The sequence below is a fragment of the Sapajus apella genome, unplaced genomic scaffold (assembly GCF_009761245.1).
Source record: "Sapajus apella isolate SASKATOON/1434 unplaced genomic scaffold, GSC_monkey_1.0 scaffold7, whole genome shotgun sequence".
Taxonomy (NCBI): Eukaryota; Metazoa; Chordata; class Mammalia; order Primates; family Cebidae; genus Sapajus; species Sapajus apella.
This window is the reverse complement of record NW_022436947.1, coordinates 14,072,396-14,080,696: the sequence shown is the minus strand read 5'-3', so window position 1 is coordinate 14,080,696 and position 8,301 is coordinate 14,072,396. Positions and strand designations below refer to the sequence as shown.

The following is an 8,301-nucleotide window of genomic DNA, read 5'->3' as shown; positions in this document are numbered from 1 at the left end:
AGTATAAGAGACTGTTAATAATTGTATTCTTTATGAAAAAGCTTTCAAAACATGCAATACGATGGAAAATCTTTGAAACTCATTTTAAATCTTCAATCTGCCAATGTCAAGAAGATAAAATGTGGAGCAGCATATGTTTTTAAGTATCTCACAGCTGTTGTCTTAAAAGCTGTAGACAGCTTTAGCTCAGCCAACATACTCATTTCCTGCAAATAAAGGGTTGAACAGATATGAATACCCGTATCTCTGCACTCAAAATGCATGTGCTTGAGTATTATTCTTCATTTATATATAGCACTTTTTATTTGTAAAGGACTTTCTGATTACTCTGGTGACGTTCTCTAAGTCAATCCTGTGAATGGCATTTTCAGAGTCAATAGACAAAGAACTAAAATGCTGAGGCTGTGCCACAGGCTAAGGGCCTGTGCCTCTTGGGTTCTGCAGCTCCATGTGTTGGGATGAGAAGATGTTGAAAAAGGTGAGGTGTTTTTAAAGACCTCTGAATCACTACTTTCTGCCCTAAGTGGATGTTCTTGTAGCAACCTGTTATGTGGTGAGATGGTAAGATCTGTCCTTGGCAACGTGAAAGTAATGCTGGTTTATACTTTATGATTCTTTTCTCCTAAGCTGCTTAAAGTGCTTTTCAGGTAATAACTCACAAATTACCCTAACATCTCTATGATACATGTCTGCGGCAGATATTATTTTCATTTTAGCAATAAGGAAGAAATTGAAGCATAGAGTCATAGAACAACTTAGAGCCTCCCCTGGCTCCCAGCCAGCAGGTTGATTTAGCAAAGAAGCATGCAAGTAAATTCAGTAAAGATCTTTTTTTTTTTTTTTTAGACAGGGTCTTGCTCTGTTGCCCAGGCTGGAGTGAGGTGGTGCAGCCATAACTCTTCATAACCTCAAACTCCTGGGCTCAAACGACCCTCCCAGTTTAGCCTCCCAAGTAGCTGAGACTACAAGTGTGCACCACCATGCCCAGCTAATTTTTTTTTTTAAGAAATGGGGTCTTCTATGTTGAGCAGGTTGCTCTTGAACTCCTGGCCTTAAGTGATCCTACTGCCTCAGCCTCCCAAAGTGCTGGTATTACAGGCATAAGCTACCATACCTGGATTCAATGAAGAACACTTTGATGGAAAAGACTTCAAACATACTTATCTACCAGCAACAAAACTAAGAAATAATTATGTGGCGAGCCCAAAATAGAGCTCTGCATTGATGATTCTCAATAAATATTAAATGACTACAGCAACAATAAGAATCTGCTTGTTCTTTGTTTAGGAGCTGATTGCAGGCCCACTTTGGCTATTTAAACTTCTTTTCAAGGCCAATAAATTCTTATTGAGGGATTTTGTTCCCCTCTGTTCAGAAACTAGAAGCCCCTTTTGTATCAGAAAATGTTTCTCTGACAAAAAATGTTTAAAAAACTTTATGAAAGACACGGAAAAAAAGAAATGGAACAAATATAGTTCCTGCCATGCATAATTAACCAGGTAACTCTTAGCATGTGTGTGTGTTTATTCATCTGATTTTCCAGCTCTTTCATGGATCCAAATGTGAAATGGAGCACTTGGGAAAAACTCACAGATTTATAAGACACTCTGGGGAATGCAAGGCCTATAAACCGACACATTAGCCTCATCCACAGCCAGGGTATGAAGTTATTTTACTACCACAATATGGACCACAATGTTTCTAATCTAGAGATAATTTAGTATCAGTAACCAATATAAGATTGGTACTGAAATGTCCTTCATTTCCCTTTACTGCTTCCAACCTAGGCAATGTAAATGTAATTGAGTGGAAATTGCTTTTCAAGGAATTGTGTCTGCACCAGAAACGTGGATTCAGAGTCCATCTCATCTCCTCAGGCCAGCTACCAAACATTTTCTATTTGAAAACTTAACAGAAAGTTCATATGGTGGCTTCTCATGCTGAATTCACATAGTTTAAGTAGAATTATACGCTAAATACAGTTTTCACAAGCCAATAACCTGGGGTGCAAAAATAGAACCTTACTTTTTTCTGTAATCAAGCTTAACTTCTATCTCAAGCTCTGAGTCTTCTCTGTAGCAGGAAAGTTAATCTTCCCAATTTAAATTAATTCAAATTAGTGGTTCTTCAGTCACTTCAAGGATAAAATTAGACAAATTCAGGGTTTCATGCTTTCTCTTTCATTGTTTCAGGATGTCAGTGCAGTTCTCTGGGAACTGCGTGTACCATATTGCTAAGAAGTGAGATAGCTTCTCCACTAGCATCTGATGACAGCACGTTCACCTGCTGGCCTTTGGTCAATGGTCTTGATCTCCATAGCATCCCCTGCCAGTGTGCTTGGGTCCACCACAGCCTCTGGCTTTTCCATGCTGCTCCTGACTGGAAACCCTTGTCACAACCTCTCTCAGCCACGTCCACAACCCACTAGGGACACGGAAAATTCTTGTAGGCTCTTCTCTAAGCTGCAGGAACCTCAGAATTGCCAGAGCCCTTCTCGCCTAGATTTGCCTCATTGCCCTCTCTGCTTTGCTACTGCTTCAATGTGCCCATGAGGTTTTCTGTGCCCTCAGGCCTTACCCACAAAGCAAGCACAATTCTTCCCTTCTCTTAGAACTCTCCAAATCAATCTGAGCCTTTTCTCAACCTCACCCAGGAATTGGCCACTGCTAAACCAGGACTCTAGAGTCAAACTTCCTGAGTGCAAACACTGGCTCTGCCACTTACTAGCTAGGAGATTTTGGACCAGTCTCTTGACTGGTTTGTGCCTCACTTTTCTCATCTACAAAATGGGATCTATATCATAAGGTTATTAACATATGTACACTTGGTATAATGGTTGGCACATAGTAGGTACTATATGGGTTGGATATGATTATTGCTGCTGGTCCATGGTGGAGGCTGAGAATGGAGCACTTCTCCCAGAGCCATATCAGCATCTATCTCCAAGGCCATTGAGGGGAAGAATTAGCTGTCACTTTGCACTGTCTTCCCATTCTAATGTTTACTGTATAAACATTGTGCTCTGACTCCTTCAGTCTCTTAGGCTTTGGGAACTCAAAATACCTTTTCTCTTTCAAAATCCTGAATTTTCTCCAATTTAAGTCTTTGACTCTGCCATAGAAGACATCAAGAAACTGTTAAACTATTGGAAATTAAAAGTCAAGAATTTGTCTTCTTCACTTGTATCTCCCTAAGATAATAACCCTGATCTACCTGATCAGGGAGAAAGACTGTAAGTTACAAAGTAGTGTTTCCTTTTTTTTTTTTAATGAGAAAATTAAGTTTCCATCCAATTTTTTTTCTTTTTATTCCTTTTAGGACCATCAGAAAATTCAGAAGAAAGAGAGGTAGAAAATAGGATATTGTGGGGGTAAAGAGGAGGGAGGACAAGATGGCTGACTAAATGCAGTCAGGAAGAGCTTCTCCTACTAAAAGAGACCAGAGTAGCCTGGCATATTCCAAATAGATCTTAAAAGAGAATACACTGAGAGTGGATGAAGAAATGATGCATACACTGGGGCTGAATGGGGAGGAAGCTGTGAACCCTGCACAAGGTTGCCAAGTGCTGGGTCTCATTCCTGCCCCTGAAAGCTCCCAAGAAAGGGGTGAGTGAAGGAACTGCAGAGTGGCCAACTTTTACAATGGACCTCTGGGATCCTAGCTGCAGGTGATCGCATGGCCCCCATGAACATTTAATATTGCAGGGAATACTACCAGGAGAGTCAGTAAAGACAGAGATCCAGTCTGCATGGAACCTGGGGAATTTGGTGAGCGAAGGGCTGCAAAGGAATACGGACAAATTGCAAGGCTCTCCATACTTCTCTAGGTGGCTCTGACCTTTGTTAACTGCTTGACCCAGCAAGCAGGGCTGTCTTTACCATGGGACCAAGGTAAGTGTGATCTACATACACACACACCCATCCTCCCAGGGTCCCTGCCTGGCCACTTCCATGAAATCAGGAACATTGTGAAGACTCCACTGTTCTGCTAGAGCATTTTTGCCAATCACCAACACCATAGTGCTTTCACTGGTGGCTCCCAATGTTCTACTGGAGCACTTTCCCCAATGGCCCCCTGACTGTCCCACTGGAATGCTTTTGCTGGCAATACCTGAGGCAACACTTTAGCCAGCAGCCACCAACAGAGTGCTTTTTCCAGTGGCCTAGGACCACCTCAACCCTCCAACCTCAGTACAGCCAGCGCTCAACCTAGAGGGGTCAGAGGGCAATGGCATAGGGATGGTCCCAGCCCCCTAGGGCTAGAGCACACAGCCCAGGAGTGCTATACTGAGGGTTGTCCATCTGAAAACATCCATACCTCCAACTTATAGTTGAAGTCAATCAACTATATTCAGCTTAAATGATCTAAGAGTTGAAAGATGATATAACCATTTTAAGAAAGATTCAAACTGAACTTCTGGAATTGAAGAATTAACTACAGGAATTTTGGAATACAATGGAAATAACTAAAGGAATTTTGGAATACAATGGAAATATTAACAATAGAATAGACCAAGCTGAGGAATAAATCTCAGACCTTGAAGATTGCTCCTTTGAATCAATGCAAGCAGACATAAATACAGAAAAAATAATTTTATAAAATGAATAAAACCTACAAGAAACATGTAAGGAGACCAAACCTATGACTCATTAACATTCCTGAAAGAGAAGGAAAGAAAGTAAGCAACTTGGAAAATATATTTCAGTATATAGTTTATAAAATTTTTCCCAACCATGCTAGAGAGGCTGACATGCAAATTCAAGAAATTCAGAAAACCCCTGCAAGATACTATGTAGGATGGCCATTTACAAGACTCAGTCATCAGATTCTCTAAGACCAACATGAAACAAAAAAATCTTAAAGGTGCTCTTGTAAGGCAGCCCTGGTGGTGATGAAATCTCTTGGCAATTGCTTGTCTGTAAAGGATTTTATTTCTCCTTCACTTATGAAGCTTAGTTTGGCTGGATATGAAATTCTGGGTTGAAAGTTCTTTTCTTCAAGGATGTTGAATATTGGCCCCCACTCTCTTCTGGCTTGTAGGGTTTTTGCCAAGAGATTCGCTGTGAGTCTGATGGGCTTCCCTTTGTGGGTGACCCAACCTTTCTCTCTGGCTGCCCTTAGCATTTTTCCTTCATTTCAACCCTGGTGAGTCAGACGATTATGTGCCTTGGGGTTGCTCTTCTTGAGGAATATCTTTGTGGTGTTCTCTGTATTTCCTGGATTTGAATGTTGGCCTGCCTTGCTAAGCTAGGGAAGTTCTCCTGGATAATATCCTGAAGAGAGTTTCCCATCTTGAATTCATTCTCTCCGTCACATTCAGGTAGGTACACCGATCAAATGTAGATTAGGTCTTTTCATATACTCCCATATTTCTTGGAGGCTTTGTTAATTTCTTTTCACTTTTTTTTCTCTAATCTTGCCTTCTCATTTTATTTCATTGAGTTGATCTTCAATCTCTGATATCCTTTCTTCTGCTTGATTGATTCAGCAATTGAAACTTGTGTATGTTTCACAAAGTTCTTGTGCTGTGTTTTTCAGCTCCATCAATTCATTTATGTTCTTCTCTAAGCTGATTATTCTAGTTAGCATTTCATCTAACATTTTTTCAAGGTTCTTAGTTTCTTTACATTGGGTTAGAACATGTTCCTTTAGCTCAGAGAAGTTTGTTATTACCTACCTTCTGAAGCCTGTTTCTGTCAATTCATCAAAATCATTCTCCATCCAATTTTGTTCCCTTACTGATGAGGGGTTGCAATCCCTTGGAAGAGAAGAGATATTCTGGTTTTTGGTGCTTTCATCCTTTTTGTTCTAGTTTCTTCCCATCTTTGTGGATTTATCTACCTTTAGTTTTTGAAGTTGGTGACTTTCAGATGGGTTATCTGAGCAGATGTCCTTTCTGTTGAAGCTATTTCTTTCTTTTTTTTTAGTTTTCTTTCTAGCAGTCAGAACCCTCTGCTGCAGGACCGCTGGAGGTCCACTTCAGACCCTGCTTGCCTGGGAATCATCCGCGGGGGCTGCAAAACAGCAAGGATTGCTACCTGTTCCTTCCTCTGGTAGCTTCTTAAAGGTAGAGAAAAGGGGCCAGTCACTTACAAAGAAAGCCACATCAGGTTAACAGTGGACCTTAGCAGAAACCTTACAAGCCAGAAGAGATTGGGGGCCTATTTTCAGTGTCCTTAAAGAAAAGAAATTCCAATTAATAATTTCATATCCAGCCAAAATAAGCTTCATAAACAAAGGAAAAATAAAGTCCTTTTCAGACAAGTACACGGTAAGGAAATGTGCTACCACTAGGCCTGTCTTATATAAGGTCCTTAAGGAAGTGCTAAACATGACAACAAAAGAAATATTCCTGCCATCAAAAAAAAAAAAAAGGCATACACACTTGGGGGTGCTGGGGCTGCTGAGGGTGGGGCAGGGCAGGGGCTGGTGTAGTCTCTGTGCCTTGTTCTCCCCTGGTGCCACCCAGACATCACTCAGGATGCTGGCACCATGAAGATATGGACTTCAGAGCACATCTTTGACCCCCCCATGGGGAAACTGTTACAACAGCTACAATGCAGAAATACCCAAACCCTGTGAACCCAAGTAGGTTGGAGTTGATGTGTTGGACAGATATATAGATCCCTCTGGAAAGCTGCACAGCCACAGACTTCTCAGCAGAGAGTGGGGACTCCCTTCCATTGTGAAGTCTCTTATTGGTGCAGCAAGAATGAAAACATAAGGGCAAGAACATTCTGTAGCCGATCTTGTAGAAAAAGCAATAGAACTCAAATCTGCTAATATTTCATTTACAAATATGGTTTCAGTGGATGAGAGACTTGTATACAAACTACATCCTCAGGACCCAGAAAAAACTCTTTTGACTCATGAAGCCATAATCACTGTGAAAGGAGTTAGCCTCAGCAGTTACCTTGAAGGACTGATGGCAAGTATGATATACTTAAATGATAGTAAAGGCCGAGAAGCAATGGAATGGGTAATATATAAATTAAATGCTGAGATTCAAGAACTGACAGCCTCAGCAAGAGGAAACATAAGGACACAAATGGCATCAGCAGCATTTGCAGAGTTGTGATCATGACAGTTGGTAGACAACGTCAGGTACCCCAGGTCTCTCTGAGCTGACTATATTTGTTATTTTAAAAATACAACTATATTTTAGGTAGTTTTTTTTTTATAAGCTGGTGTAAGGCTATGTGACTTTAACCAGATTGAGGGCCTCTAAATAAAAGGGATCATTTGAAATTAACGTTGTTTGAAATTACTATCTGATTTTGAGGGTTCCAGTATTTCTGTGAAAATTCAACAAGAAATTCTTGGAAATATTGAATCTTCTTAAGGTGGACTTTTCAAGCTTTTCATACACTGGAACTCCACCTGACTTTGGACCAGCTCCAGAAGAGAGCAAAGCCACCTCCTATGATGCCCATTGCCCTGCTGCTGTACACGTCAACAGCTTGCACAAGGGAACTTACTTAAAAGGGGAAATTGTGTAGTTTTAAAATGTATTTTGTGTAAAATAACTTGCTCTGCTATAAACCACCATTAAAAACAAGTGTTTGGATTTGGTACTTAAATATTTTTGGAGTGAAAACTATCACTAAAGTAACAGGACTCCAAGAAAAGTATAGTTTCATTAAATAGTACTGTATTGATTTGTCAAAGTCTTGTAACTTAGTAAACGTATTAACTTCCTTGGATTTGTACTTTGTGATTTAGTATGCTGTACCATGGGCTGGTTATGTTGACTGAAAAAAATAGTCATTACCTGGGTTTTGCAGTGTTCTAACTTAAATAGAAGAACAGCTGTTCACATTAACAAACTAACATCATATCTAGAGGAACCAGAAAAACAAACTAACCCCAAAGCTAGCAGAAGAAAAGAAATAACCAAAATCAAAATCAGAGTAGAATTAAATGAAATTGAGACCCAAAAATCTATTAAAAAGATCAATAAAACCAAAAGTTTGGGTTTTTTTCCAAAGAATAAATAAGAATGATACATCACTAGCTAGGTTAACAAAGAAAGAAAGAGAGAAGATCCAAATCAGCACAATCAGAAATGACAAAGATGATATTACAACTGATCCCACCTAAAAACAAAACAAAACAAAAAAACCTCAGAGACCATTACTAACACCTCTATGCACATAAACTAGAAAATCTAGAAGAAATGGATAAATTCCTGGAAACACACAGCCTCCCAAGAAAACTAGGAAGAAACTGAAACTCTGAAAAGACCAATAACAAGTTTCAAAATTGAATCAGTAATTTTAAAAACCTAACAACTAAAAAAAG

General features: G+C 39.8%; 1 pseudogene; it reads left to right on the top strand.

Annotated features, from left to right (window-relative positions):
* The first annotated feature begins 6,492 nt into the window (after positions 1 to 6,492).
* Positions 6,493 to 7,128, top strand: LOC116550008 (annotated as a pseudogene).
* The last annotated feature ends 1,173 nt before the right edge of the window (positions 7,129 to 8,301 follow it).